The sequence below is a fragment of the Mustela nivalis genome, assembly GCF_964662115.1.
Source record: "Mustela nivalis genome assembly, contig: HAP1_SCAFFOLD_2104, whole genome shotgun sequence".
In the NCBI taxonomy this organism is placed as follows: Eukaryota; Metazoa; Chordata; class Mammalia; order Carnivora; family Mustelidae; genus Mustela; species Mustela nivalis.
The window spans coordinates 21,829-44,944 of NW_028134560.1; the positions used below are offsets into that span (position 1 = coordinate 21,829).

At 41.8% G+C, this 23,116-nt stretch overlaps 2 long non-coding RNA genes across 2 annotated transcripts in view; one reads left to right on the forward strand and one right to left on the reverse strand.

The window, feature by feature from the left end:
- The window catches only part of LOC309858253, a 45,806-nt gene that overhangs the window by 8,547 nt on the left and 14,143 nt on the right, over positions 1-23,116 (forward strand). The window lies entirely within an intron of this gene.
- Positions 1-23,116, reverse strand: part of LOC309858254 — a 40,757-nt gene that overhangs the window by 2,149 nt on the left and 15,492 nt on the right. The gene's annotated exons all lie outside the window — the stretch shown is intronic.

Sequence of the window (23,116 nt, forward strand, 5' to 3'; positions counted from 1 at the left end):
AGATGGCTGAGACAAACCACTTGTATGAAATGTTATAAGAATAAAGGTGGGAGGTTAAAATATAGTACTAGGCCAGAGAGAGCATCTGATGGGGGTGACAGGTTCCAGAACAGATTCCAGAATATACCACCCCAAAGTATGTCTCTTTGGAACAGGGACTGTTCTAAGCTAAAGGCTGTTGAGAACCAGCCAACATAGGAAGGGTTCCAAAAATGACACAAGCTTTCTCTCATAAAGGACATTTCTATTGGTAAAGAGTTTCTCTCCCCCTCACCAGGGAGAGGAAGGCTATTACTATTTAATTTTTTCCCCAGATTTACTGAGATATAATTGACATGTAACGTGGTCTGAGTTTAAGGTATACCATGTGATTTGATATACGTACATCAGAGGTAAATGTACATCTAAGGATATGATTACCACAGTAGAGTTAGATAACATGCATCACCACTATGCAGTTACCTTTGTGTGTGTGTGGTGAGAACTTTTAAAGATCTCTTGGCAACTTTACAATCACCATGCTGTTCATTAGACCCCCAGAATAAATAATTTTATTATTATTTTGTAAATATTTTATTTGTCAGAGCGGGCACAAACAGGGGGAGTGGCAGAGAGAGAAGCAGGCTCTCTGCTGAGCAAGGAGCCCAATGTGGTACTCAATTCCAGGACCCTGGAAAATATCTCACTGTGGCTTATCCCAATCTTTTGAAATTTCAAACACTCCCCAAAGTCTTCATGGTCAGTGACCTTGATTCCAGCTTCACTGAGAAGATATGAGCTTGGTCAGCAGCTTCACTGCTATCCAAGTTTAAATTTTTCTGAATCCAGGGCACCTGGGTGGCTCAGTGAGTTAAGTATCTGCCTTCAGCTTGGGTAGTGATCCCAGGGTCCTGGGATCAAGTCCTGCATTGGGCTCATTGCTCAGCTGGGAGCCTGCTTCTCTTTCTGACAAATGAATAAACAAAATCTTAAAAAAAAAAAAGATTTCTCTGAATCCATATTCTCATTTCCCCTCCTAAAATTAGCTCCTTATGTGTGGTTTGTTTTTTTTTTAAGATTTTATTTGACACAGAGAGAGATCATAAGTAGGCAGAGAGGCAGGCAGAGACAGAGGAGGAAGCAGGCTCCCTGCTGAGCAGAAAGCCCAGGACCCTGAGATCATGGCCTGATCCGAAGGCAGAGGCTTAACCCACTGAGCCACCCAGGCGCCCCTCCTGTGTGCTTTTTGAGCATAGTGCTCAAACAAACACACTGTCCACAATTTCCTTCTGTAATGGCTTATTGCTACATTTGTGGAGAGGAACATAATCTACTTATAATTTAAAAATTAACCATACAAGTCCTATGTGAATGGAAAGAGGTCTTTTATAAGTCCACTAATCCTATCCTCTCTCCTTAGTGATGCAGCTAAGATCCAAGAAATATAAATGACTTAAAACCACAACCAACTGGTGGCAAAGCTGAACTCAGATTTTACGATGAATTCATATTATTTTATTACTACTTTATATTGCCTCTTAAAAGGACTCAGAATAAGAGAAGGAATACAGATAGTCACTGGAAGAATGTAGGTTCTTCCATTTGATTACAGAATAAAATGGAGTAAACATTGCTAAGAGGGTTATTTAAAATGGAGCCAGGAGGACACTGAAAAAGTGGGACATATATTTTCTGTCTCAGACTCCCAGAACTGTCACTGACTTCAGCTAAAAGCCAAGGCGTCTGCTGCGTGTTCAAATTGAACATATATGGGGGCATGCGGGTGGTTCCTTTGGTTAAGTGTCTGGCTCCTGATTTTGGCTCAGGTCACGATCTCAGCGTCATGAGATCAAACCCTGCATTGGGGGCATGGAGCCTGCTTAAGATTCTCTCTCCCGGGGCGCCTGGGTGGAGCCTGCTTCCTCCTCTCTCTCTCTGCCTGTCTCTCTGCTACTTGTGATCTCTGTCCGTCAAATAAATAAATAAAAATCTTAAAAAAAAAATAAGATTCTCTCTCCCTCTGACCCTCCCACACCCTGCTCACATGTGGGCACATGCTCTCTCTAAAATAAATATAATCTTTAAAAAACACTTGAACATAAATGGACTTTCTTCCTAGCATTACTCTTAACAACCAGTCCAGTCACATTTCATTCAAGACAACTTATGTAAATTCCCTCTTTCCTCCTTAAAAACCTTTAGCTTTGTCTCTCCAGAACACACATTAAAAAAAAAAAAAAAAAAAAGATCTTATGTTTCCTTTCTCTCTCTGTTAAATAAATAAGTAGGAGGAGTGGGAGAAGAAGAAGCAGACTTCCCACCAAGCAGGCCCCCGATGCAGGGCTTGATCCCAGGACCCTGGGATCATGACCTGAGCCGAAGGCAGACCTTAACGACTGAGCCACCCAGGTGCCCTGGAGCACAATTTTGATTTCAGTTAACTCTGTGTCTCCCAGATTGCAAACCCTAAGACCCCCAGTAAACATACCAATTTTATTTTGCAGATTGCAGTTCTGCCTTTCAGTTATTACATGGCGTCAGGAGTGACCAGTTACCATCTCCAGCATCATTGTGGATTTGAGTGGGTACCTACAAGTCTATTTCACTTGTCTCTTCAGTGGCTTTGGATCATGGTGGTTAAGTCCTCTCCGTCCTAAACCTCCCTCTGGTTCAGGCCTTTAGCTGGGTGTTCTGTCTTGCTGGCTTCCATCCTCACTCATATTTGAGGAGAGGATTCTGTCCTCATGTTTCCTAGTGGAAGATTTCTTTTTAGTGGTCTTCTGAGTACTAATTCATGGGAAATCCTGCTTCTAAGAAAGGCTTTTATGACTAACCCTCTATAGGACTCCTGCAGGTTTTATGTTTAAAGAATATTGTCCTTCCTACTGTAAATTTTTGTCCTGTTGGATTCTTATTACCTTGGGTGATTTTTAAAATTACGCTGGCAGGGTGCCTGCTGGCTTAGATGGTTAAGGGTCTGCCTTCAGCTCGGGCCATCATCTCCAGGTCCTGGAATAGAGTCCCATGTCAGGTTTCCAGATGGGCAGGGAGTCTGCTTCTTCCTCTCCCTCTGCCTCTCCACCTGCTTGTGCTCTGCCTCCCTCTCTCTCAAATAAAACCTTAAAAAAAAAAAACTCCACTGGCTAAAGATGGAGTAAAAATTAGCTCACTTGCATGCACAATTGGAAAAAGGCTATAAAGCCAAAACAAAGCCAGTAGAAAACTTCTTTTAATTGGTATCCAGAGGCCTTAAAATGAAAAACAGAAGTTTGCTTCCCTGACAGGCAGTTAGCTTCCAATTCACATCTTTCCAAGAGGCTTTCAAAATTAGAAGAATAGGCCAAATCCGTATAAACTCCTTCCTTCACACTCATGCACTATACCATCTCCTTTTCCTCTATATCCATCCTTAGCTCAACTCCCCTTCTATGCTGGAGACCCTCCTCACCCCTCTTCAGATCCTACGGGACCTAAAGCTCCCCTTTACCCCCTCTCTTTCTTGCTGCCCCATTTAAGGTTAAGCCTGGGGAAGCAGGAGTTGCCTAGACTTCCTTCCCTCACTGGTCTAAAGCTGAATTAAGGACCATGGCTAAAGAATTCCCCAAAGCCACTGAAGATCTTCATAAATTTGCTGAGGAATTTGCCATTGTGATCCAATATGAACCTGTTTTTTTTCCTGATTTATATCAACTATTCATAATGCTAGTTGATGGAGGACAGGCTAGGAACTGCATGCATCTTGCCCATTGGGGTAACACTAGACGACTTCTCCAAATGGAGGGCTACTGACAGAACAGAAGCCCTTAAACTGAGAAAGACTCTGAAACTATTCCTAAGGCTTTCCCAGAATCCATAGATCAGGGGGAAAAAAAAGTTCAGCAGTGTATTCAAAAAAATCTGTTCTCAATTATTGTAACCAACTAGAGAGGATCTTTGCCAACAACTCTGGCCTTTCTGCTACTGATCAAACCAGTTACACCATTTTTAATCCCATCTTTGTTGATGGCTTAGTTGAAGAACTATTACCCATTCCTCATAAAGAAAACTCATTTAAGTTGGCAGACTATGCAAACTTCTAATCTCATTAATCTGCAAATCCACTATTGAACTTATTCAAAGACTAATAAAAAGAAAGCCACCTAGACTATGAGCCTTCAATTCCAACAGTTAAGAGCTAACCAAAGTAAACCCCCACTTCAGGGTTGTGGCACTATTCCAAAAGGTACTTGTCATTACTATAAAAAGCTGGGACATTTAAAAACAGATTGCCTAAAACTGAGAAGACAGACTCAAGGCAAGGTTAGTCAGCTTTCCCCGTCTCCCTTTCAAGTACTCCTTTCACCAGTCTCAACAGTAGAGCTGCTCTGAGGACTTACAGAAGCAGCTTTATTCCTATCCCCCTCACCACAGTTATGTCAGTTTCCCCCAAAGTATTGGTTTGGAGGAGAGGAAAAATCCCCTGTCTCTATTAGGGCTTTACTTACCAGTTTTAGCTCCAACCATCTTTTCCCATCCCATTCTCTCTAGCTGGGACCTATTAAAAAAAGTATTCATTTCTCCCAACACCTTTGGCTCCCATTTACTCACTAGATCAGGATTATCTTGAAGCCCATCAGGCACACATCTCCTTTTCACAAAAGGGGGAACTATTTTTAAAAATGGAACCCGGAAATCCAAATTTTCAGGAAAATCCCAAAACCTTAATATCTGTCCCCATTCTTGCTCAAAAACCCCTGCCCCAGAACCTCACCTAGCTCTGTCCCTGAGATATGACCAGTATCAGGTCCATTCATTCTGCACTGTCCATCAAAATGTAAATTGATGAAAAGTACGCACTAAGGCCATCCAAGGAATTAGAAACCTACCATTGAGGACTGTTTATAGAAAGGATTAGTTGCTCCTAGTCCTGTAACACCCTCACCCTCCTTGTCCGTAAACTACATGTAAGAGGATAGAATTTTATACAGGACCTCAGGGCAAGCAATAATAATGTTATTCCTCAGCCCTCGCACCTTGCTCACAACCATTCCTCCTAACAGCAAAACCTTTCCCAGGTTAGACCCTTGCAATGCCTTCAGCATACCTGGTGATCCTGAAAGCCCGTTCTTATTTGCCTTCATCTGGGAAGAGCAGTATGCATAAACATTTATGCCACAGGGCTACACCACTTACTTTTCCAAATGCTGAAAGCTGACTTTGTGTGTGTGTGTGTTTTTTTTTTTTTTTTTTTTTTTAGATTTCTATTTATTTGACAGAGTGGTGCACACGCAGGAGGAGCTTCAGGGGGAGAGAGAGAAGCAGGCTCTCTGCCAAATAGGGAGCCCGACATGGGGCTTAATCTCAAGACCCCCAGGATTGTGGCCTGAGTCAAAGGCAGATGTTTAACCAACTGAGCCACCCAGGTGCCCCGAGAGTAGACGTTTTAGATCTAGAATTCTCTGAAGGCTCTTCCCTGTTATAATATGTGGATGACCTGTTCCTTTGTTCTCCTTCTCAAGAGGCTTGTACCAAAGATAGCCTTCATCTTCTAAAGGCCCTGGCTAAAAATGGGTAAAGGTGTCTAAAGAAAAGCTGCAATTTTGTTTGCCCCAGGTTAAATACTTGGGACACCTTATTTCAAATCAGGGATTACTCCTTGATCCAGACAGAGCCCAGGGACTGTTGTCCTGCCTACCGCCAAATACCAGCTGTGCAGACTTCGAGGCTTAGCTAGATACTGCAGAAATTGGATACCTAATGTTCCAGCCCTGGCCCAACTGCTTTTCTCTCTCCTCAAATCTGACCAACCTGACCCCCCCCTTACTTGGGACCAAGAAAGTCAAGAAGCTCTCATAAAAATAAAGCATGGCCTCTTGACTCCTCCGGCCCTGGGACACCCAAACCCTGACCTACCATTCTTTCGCTTCACGCATGAAAGAGAAGGGAATGCCCGTGGCATTCTAAGGCAGTGAGATGGGGACCAGTACAGGCCTCTCGGCTCCTGTTGCCAACAGTTGGATTTCACAACTGTGGACTGCCACCCTTCATGAGAGCTTACAACTGCCACTGCTGAATTAGTTGAGAACACTGAAGAAATGGTCATGGGTTCCATACTGACTATATATGTTCCCCTTTAGCACTAATCCTCCAGTAGATGAACCTCTCACCCCCAAATACTCCTGCATGCTGTCATTCCTTAAATCCTACTGTCCTGGGACGCCTGGATGGTGCAGTCGGTTAGGCGTCCAACTCTTGATTTTGGCTTAAGTTGTGATGGTCATGGGATCGAGCCCTGTGTTGGGCTCCACACTCACCCCCCTCTGCCCACCTCGCACTCATGCTCACTCTCTCTGAAATAAGTAAATCTTTTTTTTAAGGTATTGATTTATCTGACAGAGAGAAGGAGAAAGAGTACACAAGCAGAGGGAGCAGGAGAGGGAGAAGCAGGCTTCCTGCTGAGCCGGGAGCCTGACACAGGGCTCTATTCCAGGACCCTGAATTATTAGGCTGAATTATTTGCCTCAACCTAAGTCCCTCCCCCTGCTGCCACCCTGACATTGGCAGGACAGATCACTAACATTTATGTTAACAGCTACTGTGCTTTTGGTATTAAATGTCATTTTGATATGCTTAGGAAACAAAGAGCATTTTTAACCTCTGTGACAACAGATTAAAAATAGTTACGTCTTCGAACTCTTGGCTCAGATTCTATACAAAACCGTAAGCCTTTAGCCATTATCAAAATTCCTGATCACTCAGTGGCAACCATGGAGGAAGCAAAAGGGAATGTTGCCACCCAACAGGTGGCCACTTTTACCGGCTGACTTTACTAAAAGCTTGAAAAAACACATAGAGAGGCCCAAGAAATTGACTCAGGAAAGAATTAAAAATGGTCTCATCAAGGCTGTTGATTTGATCTTCAGTGGAATCTTTGGTATGGGTCAAAGAACAGACCAGTCCTCCCTGATTGCCTCCGAGAACAAATTCTTAATTATATTAATGAACTTATCCATTCAAATATTGGCAAGATGATCTTTTGGGGAAACAATATTTTTGGAAACCATCTCTAAAAATAGCCTCTCAAGGGGCACCTGGATCGCTTAGTCAGTTGAGCATCAGACTCTTGATTTCAGCTCAGATCATTATCTCAGGGTCATGAGATTGAGTCCTGTGTTGAATTCCATGCTCAGTGGGAGTCTGCTGGAGATTCTCTCTCCCTCTCCCCCTAATCCACTGCTTACACTTTCTCTCAAAAAAATTTTAAAAATAGCTGCTCAGGGGGCACCTGGGTGGCTCAGTGGGTTAAAGCCTCTGCCTTCAGCTCAGGTCATGATCCCAGGGTCCTGGGATCAAGCCCCTCATCAGGCTCTCTGCTCAGTAGGGAGCCTGGTTCCCCCTCACTCTCTCTGCCTACTTGTGATCTCTGTCTGTCAAATAAATAAAATCTTTAAAAAAAATATGAGAAATGTCAGATTTGTCCTAAAGATAACCCTGGAAACCCCTTCATAGTTCTAGGGGTCATTTTTCCTTACCCTCTGGACCCTTTGTGAGATGTGGTAATGGATTTCATCTAGCTGTCACCATTGAAAAGATAGAAATGTGTTTTAGTCATGGTTTGTACCTTTTCTCACTGGGTAGAAGCTTTCCCTTATCACAGATCTACACTATCGCCAATAGGAAAAATCCTATTAGAAAAAATTGTTCCCTCCTGGAGAATACCCTTGGAACTTCATAGCGAGCAAGGGACCCATTTCACTGGATAAATAATGCAGGCCATTTGCCACATTTAGCCAATTATGCAACATTTCTATATTGCCTCTCCATCCTCAATTCTCCAACATTTTAGAATGAGCTGGTGGCATTATAAAAACCCAACTAGGATTTTTCCCACTTGAATGGCCAAAAGCTCTTCCCTTTGTACGACTGAATCTTAGATCCACTAACCCTTTGAATAACTGGAAGACCAGTGAGGTTAGCTCACGGTGCATAAGAACCCAGCTTTTACTTAAAGGTAAGATGATGGCTTCTTGTAAGGTATCGATATAAACTCTTCAAGGAAATGAGAGAGTGGTAGAACAGTCTTTTCACAGTGCACTCCTAGAAGATAAAGACCTCAAACATCAACAGGTTGAAGGCTGGAGACATTGTTTATTAGAAAAGATCACCATAAAGATTCCCTCCAGTCTGGCTACAGGAGACCCCAGCAGGTATTATTGGCCAGTCATTGTGCTGCTGAAGTAGAAGGCATGTACTTGTCGGTTCATGTTTCTTATTTTAAAAAGGCTTCAACATCTAACTGGACCTCAGACTAATCCCTTCTTGGAAAAGGAAGCAGATGACATCTGTGTAGACTGCCCTCACAAGATGCAGGGTTAGGCCAGTATTATGTTCATAAGATAGGTTGCACCAATTCTTATGAGGCCTATTTCTCTTCCCTTTCATTTCAGTGTCTGATTGGGAAAACAATGTTATAATTCACATGTCCCAATTCCTTGGAACTTCTGGAGACCTTTGTGTTAGATTTGTCACCATGCTCCCCCTGGGTCCTTTATTGATAATAATGATCCCATAATGTTACCTATGTACAGTTTTTCCATGGTCCCAAATATTTCCATTAGTTACAGCAAACCACCTCCCTCTATCACTTTTTATGTCAAGATATTCTTGCCTTAAGAAAATCCTCCATGCTTTATGCTCCCTCCCCCTACATTTTTTAAAAGATTTTATTTATTTATTTGAGAGAGCCAGCTAGAGAGAGCCCACTCACAGAGGGAGAGAGAGAAGTAGACTCCCTACTGAAAAGGGAGCCCCAAGTGGGGCTCAATCCCAGGCCCCTGGCATAATGACCTGAGCTGAAGGCAGACACTTAACCAACTGGGCCACCTAGGTGGCCTTCACTCCCCCTAAATTAAAGAGCACCTCCTGGGTCAATAGAACTTTAATTACCCCCCCCCAAAAAGGGTAGAAACCCACTCCTTCCCTTCCTATGATTTCTACTATACAAATTGTGTATCTTCCACTTGTTATAACAGAAACCTTTTCAGCTGTTCATCGCCATTATGTCAAGTCTTTTGGATATTCCTACCAACCCATTATGCACCAAACCTCATGCTATCTTTTAGCAGCTCAGTGGTACTCTTTTATAAGAAATATGTTCTTTTAACCAAACAATTGGACCTTCAAAGTTCTCTGATCCCTGGCTAGATGCTCTCCCCCTTCTCCTTTACAAAAATGAGACCTTGGCATTCCATGCACCCCCCACAGTATACATCTTTGTGCATATGCCAACACTCCTGCATCATTTGATCATTTAAATAACTGGAGAATTATTGGCCAAGGCCTTTTGGTCCTTCTTATTTTTCCCCCTCACAATTCTCAGATCCCATCGGATCTCCCATCACATGAAGAAAAGAGACTTATCCGTAACAGATTATCTGATGAAGATCCTTCTGATTATGAAAATAATAGCTGTGATCCCCTGTAGGCTTATCCATCAATTATCAGTGACTGTTGTCTCCTTTGAGGTTTCTTTTTCTGGCTGGAGGTTGGTACCTTCTAACATGAGATCACATTGTAGAATTTAACTAGAATAGGTCTACAAATTGTATTGTTGCTGTTTTAATTTGTACCCAACTTATTATTGCCAAATTATGTTATGCCTTTCCCATTGTCGTTCTACTCAAAATGTCAAAATAACGCTTGCTCAAAGATCTGAAAATATTCATCAGACCCACTCACGAACAATGACAACTGAAACTTCAGTTGACATAGCCTAAGATCCACTTCCTTAAACCTCCTTCTTGCTCAGACGGAGCCTTAATACTCACACAGCAGGCTTGACAAATATCTACCAACCATGAGACTCCCTCCACCTCCTCCCTCCACCCCCACCCCCGAGATTTGATGGACCTGGAGTAGGCTTTTGGCCAGTCAGGCATCACAGTGGGACTACAAAGCCAAGGTTGATCATTGATGCTTTCTTACATAAAGAAAGATCCTAATCAGAAGAGGGAAATGATAATGGAGAGAATAAATTGGGAGTTGCTAAGAGGGGTATTTAAAAATGGAACCAGGAGGACATTGAGGAAGTAGGACTTAAGTCTCCTGTCTCAGATTCTCAGAATTGTTGCTGACCTTAGCTAAAAGTCAACGCATCTATAGCATTGGTAGAATGGTCCAAAAGGACTTTCTGCCTAGCACTAGTTATAATAACCAATCATGTACAGATTAGTCCAACTGTAGCTATACCAGCACCAGTCACATTTCGTTTAAAATGGCTTCAAAACTTTTGCTTTAAAAACCCTAACCTTGGGGCGCTGGGTGGCTCAGTAGGTTAAGTGTCTGCCTTCTGCTCAGGTCATGATGCCAGGGTTATGGGATTAAGCCCCACGTCAGGCTCTCTGCTCAGCGAGAGTCTGCTTCTCCCTCTCCTCCACTCCCGCCGCCCCCATGCTAGCTTTCTCTCAAATAAATAAAATCTTTAAAAACAACCCTAACCACCCCCCCCAAGGAAACACACACATTTTATTTTGCCGGTTATGGTTTTGCCCTTCACTGATCAACACATTCTAAATGTTGGTGAGGAAAGTACTGAAATCTCTTGATTATTTTTAGTGCTGCTTTTGCCACAATATACGTTTATAGGAAGCTTTAGTAGATAGATACGTACAAGTAGGTCACATTGTGATTATCTAGTGAAAATGTCAGCCCCAAATTAAGTGGATTCTGAATTATCAAATGAAATTTTGAATGTGCTCCTACTTAAAACAAGAATATTATAACATTAGACACATACTTTATCACCAATGAAACTGACAGCTTCCCACAAACATTTTATGCTCAAGCTCTCAGAATCTGTTCTAGTAACTGGAAGAGTGAAGACATTTCTTTAGAAGCCCTTAAGTAATTTCTGTGATGCTCTGTAATGTAAGGAATGAGTAGGAAAGGTGATTATTTCATCTCCATGAAAAATCCATTTTGAAGAGTATTTTAACTTCCTGTATGTAAGTATGTAAGTACTTGATCTTCCTTCCTATCAGAAATCTGAAAACTAGTTTTGATTTGTGCTTCAATCCTTCATCCTTCCCACCAACAGGAAAGAAAGAACTATACCAAAGTTGTAAGAATTCTACAATGCAAAAGAATGGAACTCTAGCTAGCACCTTATGTAATTGCAGCTTATATGAAACAAGTGACACTCTAAATGTAAATAATATTATACTCAAAAAGCTGGCATTTCTTCAAAGACATTCATCTGAGACATTAACATGGTGTGAAAAGGCACCCTCATATTTCAACAAGCCTCTATCATTTTTAAAAAGTGAAGTAGAAAATTCAAAGAAGGGGTGTTTGGGTGGTTCAGTGGGTTAAGCCCCTGCCTTCTGCTCAGGTCATGATCTCAGGGTCCTGGGATCGAGCCCCTCATTGGGAGCTCTGCTCATCAGGGAGCCTGCTTCCCCCTTCCTTCCCTACTTGTGATCTGTTAAGTAAATAAATAAAATCATTAAAATAAAAATATTTAAAAAATCCTTAGAAGCGGGGCGCCTGGGTGGCTCAGTGGGTTAAGCTGCTGCCTTCGGCTCAGGTCATGATCTCAGGATCCTGGGATCGAGCCCCACATGGGGCTCTCTGCTCAGCAGGGAGCCTGCTCCCCTCTCTCTCTCTTTCTTTCTCTGCCTGCCTCTCTGCCTACTTGTGATCTGTCTGTCAAATAAATAAATAAAATCTTAAAAAAAAAATCCATAGAAGCTAATTGAGCTCACTTTAAGCAGAGAACAGGTGTGATTGCTGTTTGGGTTTTGTTGGTATCAGGAAGACCAACTTTAGAGTCCATGAAGTAGGGGCGCCTGGGTGGCTCAGAGGGTTAGGCCTCTGCCTTCGGCTCAGGTCATGATCTCAGTGTCCTGGGATTGAGCCCCTCATCAGGTTCTCTGCTCAGCGGGGAGCCTGCTTTCTCCTTCCCCTCTGCCTACCTCTCTGCCTACTTGTGATCTCTCTCTGTCAAATAAATAAAATCTTAAAAAAAAATAGAGTCTATGAAGTATAGAACTAGGTGGCCACCCCACCGTTCTCCACCAAACTCCTGTTATCAGGAAGTGAAGACTGAAGGAAGGCAGTGGGGATTTTCTGAAGTTCATTGCTTCTAACCAGATCCTTCCTGCAACCAAATAATTTCTTTAGTGAGGCTGGTGTTTTTCTCCCATATATAGTAGAGGTGATGAGGAAGCAACGGTAGATTATAGTAAGCTTATTAGGAAAAACATCAGTATTCGGAGTTGTGTTTGGGGTCCAGAAATAAAGTACTTCAAAGGTTTTGCAAAAGAGAAAGGAGAGGATGTGGGATTCAAGCTATTTTATCTAACATTTAATGAGCCTTGTCACTTCTGAAATTCCAACTGCTGTTTTTGCTTGCTTTCTTTACCTATTGCTTAGTCCGCACAAGAACTGATTTAAAGTAAACAGAGTGATTACTAATGATCCCATCAGATCTCATGCATTAGGTAGCTTCCATCCCTGTAATTCTGCTATGCAGGGTATTGTTTTATTGCAGCACAGTATACTGATGGGCCTTAAAACATGCCACTCCAAAATATGGAACAGTGGCATATTGAATATTTGAAGAGGAAGAAGTTTGAGAAAATGGCAGAAACAGGTTGGTCTCTGACCTCGCCCACATCCCTTGCCTTACTTTCCGGAAACAGGTCTCAAGAAGCATCATTGTCTCTAAGTAAGAAGGGCTGCCAAGAATTACCCCCCCACACTTATTTCAATTACCTCATGCGCCCTGACCTATCAGACCCAGCATAAAAATATGCAACTCTACAATTCCTTACAGAATTCCTGTATCCTATAAAACTTAAATAAATCTCCAAAAATGCTGTGTTAACATGTCTTTGTCAGTTTAATTTTCAGACCCAGCCAGGGACCCCAAGAAGGTTGAGGAAAGCTTTTTCCTTTCGTAAATACATAACATGAAATTTATAATTTTATAGGTCATCTCATTTCTATGTCTATGGCTATTAAAGAGAAATTGAACTATACCACACACAAAGCATAAGTTAACAATACTCTTTAATTAGCTGGCTTCCTGAATACAACACTAGGCTTGTCGAGGACCATAACTATGCATCCACAGTATATATTTTGATCACATTCTTAACCACTTAAAAGGATTCCAAATGCTTAAACTTCTACAATTTTATAATTCTATAAAATTTCTTTTGTGATTTTTTTTATGGGTGCAAATGTGCCAAAGACCTGATGATTAAGACTCAAAATACCCTTAATATTTGATCTGGAGCAGAAAGCACTAAACCTGTACATGCAAATACAACAGGTGCATGTTTTAAAAATACATATGAAATCGCCTTAATAAATTGCTAGTTAGGATGAAACAAATAACTAGAGATTCACTTTGGAGTAACAGTGTAGTTTTCATTACTATGTATATTATACTGAGGGAACTTTCAGATGTGATGGATGTGTTCCTTACTTTGATGGTGGTGATCTTTTTTCAGGTGCAATGTCAATATTTATTGATTGTACATTTAAAATAAAGCAGTTTGTGTTAAGAAAAAAGCCCCAAACCTGTATATCTGTGGCAAAGCAGCCAAGGAGGAAGGTGGTTAAGTGATCAGGGTGAAGACAAAAACAACTGTGGCTTACTTTCTGTGTCCCAACACTACAGGGACTAGTGTGAGTTTGTGGCCTGTGGGCTCACTGAGGTTGCAGGCTCCCTGTCAACCAGATCTTGTTTGTTGCTGACCACGCTTGGGAGTTACTGTGATTCTAATTTTAATGGGACATTATTGCAGAGTTTCAAGTAGGGGTCTATATGATTTGAGTGATGAAAGACAAAGTCAAAGGGAGCCAAAACCCTGATGAGACTAACCACAAATGGGAGGGACACCAAGCACAGAAGAGAGGATGGGACCTGCTCTGGGCACCCCAGACCTGACGGACCCATGCTGGGAAGACAAGTCCTTAGAACATTTGGCTTTGAAAATCAGGAGGGGCTTAACTTGTCTTAATTTGTGTGTTTTAATTATTGGGCTTAGGGAGAGCCAGAAGACAAGAGAAAACAGAATCCCCGCCCTCAAAGAGCCACCTTTAACAAATAACAGGGCCAAGACATAGCACAAAAGCAGGAGTGTGAGAAGCACCTGAGTATACGTGATGGATATTTATTTACTCATCTCAAAGCATGTGCTGGAGGGACAGGGAGCTTTACGAGATGTCTTCAGGAACAAAACCGTTGGCAGGCACCTTTCTCTGCCCTTACCCTATCCTAGGTAGTGGGATGCTTTCAGACCAGCCCAAACACTCCACCTGTCTTGCTAGGACCATGAACCCGGTCCCTGTGCTCCCTTGCAGACCTACCCTGTAAGAGCAACCCAACTTCTCAGGCATCTTCCCAAATAGGCTGCTGTCCTGACACACCCCAAAGGGAGCCCCAGGTGATGAGGACTGATGCCACCCAAAGTGACTCCTGCCCTGGGTTGGGTGGGGGCAGAGATAAGCCCACAAGCCAGCATGCTTAAGTTCCAGCAGCCAAGTCCTTTGGCTGGCAGCACAGGGAGAGTTGCCCTGCTGTCAGGTGCAGCTGCGGGCCCAAGCAGAAAGACTGGGGGCCACACCCACCAACGAAAGCCTCTTGGGGGCGGGGCAGCTCGGGGAGCACATTGCACTTTGGTGTGCATGCAACCGTATCACATGGACTTTAAGTGTGGAGAGCGTGCTTGAATGTTGATGCTGCCAAATCACCAGCTGGTGGTGGCCTCAGGCCCCTCGACAGCACAGGACAACCCTGCGAGGTGCACGCATAGCATTCAAACCTGCAAATGCAAAGCATGCAAATAGCCAGTGTGGCTCAGACACAACAATAGGGCACAGGCAACCCACATAGGAGACGCCACTGCAGCGCCTGGTTCTGGTGACCATGGGGCATTGTGCTACGGAGCACCACAGGCCCTCTTCTCCATAGGGGCACTACTTTCAAGCTCAGGAGACATAGCTGACCTTTTTTTTAAATTTCATTTATTTATTTGACAGACAGAGATCACAAGTAGGCAGAGAGGCAGGTGGTGGGGGCGGGAAGCAGACTCCCTGCTGAGCAGAGAGCCCGATCTGGGTCTCGATCCCAGGACCCTGGGATCATGATCTGAGCAGAAGGCAGAGGCTTAACCCACTGAGCCACCGAGGCATCCCAAGTGACCTTCTTAATACATAGAAACAAGTACATACAGGGCGCCTGGGTGGCTCAGTGGGTTAAGCTGCTGCCTTCGGCTCAGGTCATGATCTCAGGGTCCTGGGATCGAGCCCCACATGGGGCTCTCTGCTCAGTGGGGAGCCTGCTTCCCTCTGTCTCTCTGCCTGCCTCTCTGTCTGTCTACTTGTGATCTCTCTCTGTCAAATAAATAAAATCTTTAAAAAAAAAAAAAAAACAAGTACATACAAAATAAGGAGACCAAAGAATAGGTCTGAAATGAAAGAAGATGACAGAACCCTGGCAGAAGAACTAAATTCTGAAATGGAGATAAGCGATATATCTGATAAATAATTCCAAATAATGGTCATAAACATACTCACTGGACTTGAGAAGAGGGGGGATCTCAGGGAGACCTTAAACAAAGAGACATAAAACACACTCTACCCTTCTCCCTTAAAAACCCAGATGGGAACAGGACCCAGATGCCATAATGCGCAAGTCTGGTACAGTAATTTTGTGACATCGGCAAGCCCAGGGTCACAAGCTCTCACCAGTCCCAGTCATGCTGGTACACACACAAAAAGCCACAGTTTAAAAGGCCTGGAGGGAGGAGCCTGGGTGGTTTAGCTGGTTAAGTGAATGCCTTTAGCTCTGGTCATGATCCCAAGGTTCTGGGATCGAGCCCCGCAGCAGTCTCCAGGGAGCCCTCTTCTCCCCCTGCTTGTGCTCTGTCAAATAAATAAGTAAAATCTTAAAAAATATAAATAAAAGGCCTGAAGAGCTTGCAGGGATACTTTCTTCCCCTTCACCTTAAACTCTCAGACCAGAACAGGATCTGGCTGACAGGGAGCTTGCAACCTTAGCAAGTCCGTAGTTCACAAGCCCACACCAGCCCCTGTAATGCTGGGGCACAGAAAGTAAGCCACAGTTGTTTTAAACCTGTCTTGTTTTTATTTTTCTTCTTCTGTTGTTATTCTTCTTTTCCCTTTTTCTCAAATTGTATTATTTTTCATTTTTGTTATTATTTTTACTTTCTGTAAGAAGCTGTGGTTTAAAGGAACAACTAGCATATACCGCCACAACTCCAGTCAGCCAGCAAAAGTCACCAGGCACACAGTCTACATTTGGGACAGCAGACACAAGGCCATTCCCTTCAAGTTTAGGAGAAGTACCTGTTCCACCTAATCCATACAAACAAACAAAAAAACAAAATGGGGAGACATAGGAATATTCTCTAAAACGAAGAAAAAGGAAAACCTCAGAAAAAGAACTAAATGAAGCAGAGATAAGAAATATGCCTGATAAAAGAAGTTAAAGTAGTGATTATAAAGACACTGAGCTGGAGAAAAGAGTGGAAGAATGAAATGAGAATTTCAAAATGGGTAGAAAATACAAAAAATGCACCCATCAGAGTTAAAGTATACAATAACAAACACTAGAAGAAATCAACAACAGAGTAGCTGCTGTAGAAGAATGTATCAGCCATCTGCAAGGTAGGCAGTGGAAAGCACATAGTTGAACAGCAAAAAGGAAAACAAATTTTTAAATGAGAATAGGTTAAGAGATATCTTAGACAGCATAAAACAAACGTTTGCATTACAGGTGTCCCACGAGAAGAGAGGAAGGTGTTAAAAACTTACTTGAAGAAATAACTGAAAACCTCTCTAACCTAGGGAAGGAATTAAACATCCAAATCCAAGAATCACAGTCCCAAACAAGATGAGCCTAAGGAGGTCTACATCGTGACACATGATTAAATTGACAAAAACTAATGGTAAAGGGAGAATTTTAAAGCAGCAAGAAAAATGTTACATATAGGAGAAACCCCAGAATGCTGTCAGCTGATTTTTCACCAGAAACTGCAGACCAGCAGGCAATGGCAGGATATATTCAAAGTACAAAAAGGAAAAAACCTATAACCGGGAATATTCTACATTGCAAGGTAATCATTCAGATTTAAAGGAGAGTTTCCCAGACAAAGATAAGAACCACTAACAAGAAATGTTAAAGGGACTTTTAAAAAAATGTTTCTTTCAATTCAATTTAATTAACACATAGAATATTAATAGTATCTAAGGTAGAATTTAGCGATTCATCAATTGCATATAATGCTCCTTACATCAAGTGCCCTCCTTAATGCCCATTACCCAGTTATCTCATCCCCCAACTCACTCCCTCCAGCAACCCTGTTTGTTTCCTATAGTTTAGAGTCTCTTATGGTTTGTCTCCGTATCTATTTTCACCGAAATTATTTTTCTTTTTTTTTTTTTTTTTTTTTTTTTAAAGATTTTTTATTTATTTATTTGACAGTGAGAAAGATCACAAGTAGGCAGAGAGGCAGGCAGAGAGAGAGGAGGAAGCAGACTCCCTGCTGAGCAGAGAGCCCGATGCGGGGCTCGATCCCAGGACCCTGAGATCATTTCCTGAGCCGAAGGCAGAGGCTCCAACCCACTGAGCCACCCAGGCGCCCCCGAAATTATTTTTCTAAATGGACTTAAGAGGAAAAGAAATGGCCATCATTAGACATAAGAAAATGATGAATAAAAATACAAAATATAACATATAATGGAAGAGAACAGAAGGGGGAAAATAAAAGACTCTTTGTTTTTTTTTTTTTTTTTAAGAATGTGTTTGAACTTAAATGACCATCAAATTAATACAGACTGCAATGTACTTATAATGTTATATAGGAGCCACATGGTAACCAGAAACCAAATTCTATGATAGATACTCAAAAAATAAAACGAAGGCCAAGCATAACACTATAGAACCCATCAATCACAGAACAAGGGAAGAAGGAACAAATAACCACAAAAACAACCCCCAAAAAGGTAACACGATGGCAATAAGTACATGACTACCTTTAAATGAAATTACCTAAATACTCCAATGAAAACACATGGGGTGGTGGAATGGAAGAAAAAAAACAGACCCATCTATGTACAGCCTACAAGAGACTCTCCTCAGACCTAAAGAAGCATACAGACTGAAAGTCAGGGGATGGAAAAATACTCCTCAGGAAACAAAAAAGCTGGGTAGCAATACTTGTGTCAGACAAAAGACTACAATAAGAGACAAAGAAGGGCATTACATAATGATAAAGGGGTCAACCCAACATGAGGATATAAGTTAAAAATGTCTATACACCCAACAGTGGAACATTGAACTGCATAAAGAAAATAATAACTAATGGACATAAAGAGAAATTGATGGTAATACAAAAATAGTAGTTGCCTTTAACTCCACTTACATCAATGGATAGATCATTCAGGCAAAAAAAAATCAACAATGACTATTAATGACACCTTAGACCAAATGAACCTAACAGACACAGACAGAACATTCCATCCAAAAACAATAGAATATGCATTCTTTCCAAGTGCACATGGAACACACTCCAGAGTAGATAGCGTCAGGCCACAGAACAGTCCTCAGTAAACTTAAGAAGATTGAAACCGTACCATGCATTTATTTTCTGATCACAGCGGTACTGAAACTAGAAATAAATCAAAAGACAAAGACTGCAAGAAACAAACATTTGGAGACTAAACAACATGATACTAAGCAACCAGTGGGTCAGTGAGGCAATCAAAGAAATCAAACAAATAAACATGGAGACAGATTAAAATGAAAAAAAAAAAAAAACCGGTCCAAAATCTTTGGGACGAAGTATAAATGTTGTTAAGAAGTATATAACAATACAGGCCTAACTCAAGAAACTGGAACAACCTCAAATAATCTAACTCTACACCTAAAGGAACTAGAAAAAACAATGAACAAAGCCCCAGGTAAGTGGAAGAAAGTAAATAATAAAGATCACAACAGAAATAAATTACATTGAGACTAAAAAATCAATAGGAAATAGCAATGAAACCAGGAGCTGTTTCTATGAAACAGTAAACAAAATTGACAAACCCTTATCCAGATTCATCAGGAAAGAGAAAGGACCCAAATAAGTAAAATCACAAAAAAGAAAAGTACAGGCGAATATCTCTGATGAACATAGATGCAAAAATCCTCAACAAAATATTAGCAAATTACATACAATGTATTCAAAGGATCATCCACCATGATCAATTGGAATTTAATTCAGGCATGCACAGATGGTTCAGTATTCACAAGTCAATCAGCATGATACGAATGAAGGCTGAAAATCCTATGATCATCTCAGTAGATGCAGAAAAGCATCTGACAAAATTCATCATTCTTTCATGAAAAATCCAACAAAGTAGGGTTAGAGGGATCATACTTTAATATGATAAAGAACATATAGGAAAAAACCACAGCTAACATCATACTGAATGGAGAAAACCTGAGAGCTTTTTCACTAATATCAGGAACAAAATGAGGATGTCCACCCTTGCCACTTTTATTCAATATAGTACTGGAAGTCCTAGCTGCAGCAACTGGGCAAGAAAAAGTAGTAGGCATCCATACTGGTAAGACAAAAAGTTAAAGTACCACGTTAACGTTGCACCATGTTGCAAACAACAATATACATAGAAAATCATGAAGACTCCTCCAAAAAACTGCTGGAAGTATTAAATTGCCCAGATATAAGCCCATGCTTATGTGACCACATATGATAAAGGAGGCAAAATGGTGAAAACATAGTTTCTTCAAATTAAAGTTCCTCAGACAAGGAAAATAAACAAAAATAAACTCTTGGGATTACACATAAGACAAACTTTTGCATGACCAGGGAAACCATCAACAAAATGACAAGACAACCTATTGAATGGGAGAAGGTATTTGAAAATGATCTGATAAGGGGTTAGTATCTAAAATATATAAGGAAATTAAACTACACCAAAAAAAAAAAAAAAAAAAAAGCCCTCTCAAGTAATCCAATTAAAGAGTGGGCAGAGGCTCTGAAAAGACATTTTTTTCCAAAGAAGACATACAAATAGCCAACAGACACATGAAAAGATACTGAACATCACTCATCATCAGAGAAATACAAATAAAAATCACAGTGAAATATCACCCTACAGCTGTCAGAATGCCTGTGATCAAAAACATAGGAAATAAGTATTGTCAAGGATATGGAGAAAAAGGACCCTGTTGCAGTGTTGATGGAATGCAAAATGGTGTACCTGCTATGGAAAACAGTATGGAGTATTCTCAAAATTAAAAAATACAAATACCATGTGATCCAATACTACCACTAGGACATCTACCCAGAGAAAGCAAAAATGTTAATTCGAAAAGATAGATGCACTATGCTTATTGCAGCCTTATTTACAACAGCCCCAATAAGGATGCAAATCAAGTGTCCATCCATAGATAAAAGAATAAAGATGTGGTGTATGAGTTTATATGTGTTTGTTATATAATAAATTACTACCCAGCCATTAAAAAGTGGGATCTTTCCATTGGCAGCAACACTGATGGACCTGGAGGACATTATGCTGAGATAAGAAAATCAGAGAAAGACGGGTTGCCTGGGTGGCTCAGTCGTTAAGCATCTCACTTCAGCTCAGGTCATGATCCCGGGGTCCTGGGATAGAGTCCTATGTTGGACTCCCTTCTCAGTGGGAAGCCACCTTCTCCGTCTCCCACTCCCCCTGCTTGTGTTCCTCTCTCCTCATAAAATAAATAAAATCTTTCTTAAAAATTATTTTAAAAATCCGAGGAAGACAAATACCACATGATTTTAGTCATATGTATAATTTTTTAAAAAATGAACAAAGAAAAACAGATTTTTATTTTATTTTTTGACAGAGACCGTGAGAGCAGAAGCACAAGCAGAGGGAGTGGGAGAGGACTTCCCCCTCTCTTTCCCCACTCTCAGAGGTTTCCTGCTGAGCAGGGAGCCTGACACGGGGCTCAATCCCAGGACTCTGGGACCACGATCTGAGCCAAAGGCACATGCTCAATGAGCCACCCAGGCGCCCCAGAAAACTGGACTTTTAAGTAAAGAGAACAAACTGGTGGTTGCCAGAAGGGAGTTGGGTGGGGGGGTGGGAGAAACAGATAAAGGGGAAATAAGTCACGGAAATGAAAGTATAGCATAGGGAATGTAGTCACTAAGAGTTAAATAATGTTTGGTAACACATGGTAAACTGTACTTCATCATGCTGAGCACAGAGTAATGTATAAAATTGTTGAATCATTATATTGTGCACCTGAAGTTAATACAACACTACATTTTAATTATACAATAAAAATATTTCTAAAAGAAATCCAGAGTTTTCTTTATACTTCCTGTGGTATCTGCTAAGTTCTGCACATATCCACTTTTAAAAATTAATTTCCACAATATACATGACCACGCATTTTTAAGAATTCTTCATTTAACTGCCCCACATATTAGTTGAAGATTAAAACCTGAAGAAGAGATTTGTTCGAAATCAGAGCTGGCAGGTTGAGGAGCTCACGGGGGGAGTTGGGTCCTGTCTCCCCCACTCCCCACATGCTCTCCTCTGTCCCTGCTCCAGCTGCAGGTTCACAGAGCTTAGGAACTGACACACGGTACATGAAGCCGGGGTCTGTGGAACCCTGACCGCTCACCATGTCAGCAGGAGAGACTTCCCAGGGTATGGTCCGTAGAAGGTGACAAACCTGTACCACCATTAGAAAACAGTCTCTTAGGACTCCTTGATCAGACTTGTAGAACAAGGGGGACCTGGGTGACTCAGTGGATTAAGCGTCTGCCTTTGGCTGAGGTTGTGATCCTGGGGTCCTGGGATGGAGCCCTGCATAGGGCTCCCTGCTCAGTGGGGAGTCTGCTTCTCCCCCTGCCCCTTCCCCCTCCTTGTGCTCTCTTGCTGACTCACTCTCTCAAACAAATCAATCTTTTAAAAACTTGTATAACATTCTAAATCACCTACATGTGTGTTACTGTTAAAATCACAGAATATATCATCATCATAAGCTACTCCTCTCTCGCTATTACTGTGAGCCTGCCCTGTGTCACAGACTAAAATAAGAACATAGAATTGGCATTCACAAGGGTAGCTTTCGTCTTAGAAAGAAATGACAAGCGAGTTCATGCTCCAGCAGACTACATTTCACAGGGAAAGTTTCAACTTCATCCTTTTGATCCCATAGATGATGACAGAAGCTCTTTTCCTCAGCAGTCCAGGGAGACAAACAGTGTTAGGTCTGTTATTAAACAAAACGAGACTGAGACAAAGTGAAAGTTATTTAAAGCTTTATTTTATGCCAAGTATTAGAAATCAGACTGATTGGCCAGGGGAACGAGACTGAAACAAAGTTAAAGTTATGCAAAGCTTTATTCTATGCCAAGCATTAGAAGTCAGACTGATCGGCCAGGGCCGTCTCTGAAGAGAGCGACCACCCCCAGCTTACAGGCTCAAGAATCAACTGACTGAGCAGTCAGGGCCGCCTCTGAAGAGAGCGACCCCTCCCAGCCGCACAGACTAACTTTTATAGAGCAAAAGCCTGGCCACACATAGGTGGCAATGAGATTATAACATTGCATAGTCATGTTAGGCCACATGCAGGTGGCCAGTTGAATTACAATTTACCCTATAGTAGCTGTTTGAACTAACCTATCACTCTGGTCAGAATTGGTGCTCAAGTTTGGCGCCCCAAAGGTGGGGTTTACATTCTTTTGGTGGTTAGGGAGATAGTATGTGTACTTTTACTGATTGGATGTCTCCACCTGGCCTGACTCATCCTTGTCTTCTGGGCTCTGTTATTAGGAACTCACTCACCTGGCCTTGTATTCTGGGCTCTGTTTTTAGGAACTGGCTGACCATATTTTACTGGTATCCCAGACTTGGTTCTAAGTAAGTTTCAGGGGCGGGGGGGAGCAGGGTCAGTTTAAGTTGTACTGCACAAACAACAAAATGGCTTTTTAACCAAGATGGAGTCGCGCTGGCTAAAAAGGTCCTTACAACAGGATCACCTCAAATCTTTCCTACTTCTAGTGTTAATGCAAGTATGATCAGGCTACTCTGACACCTGTAGAAGGCCTCAAGT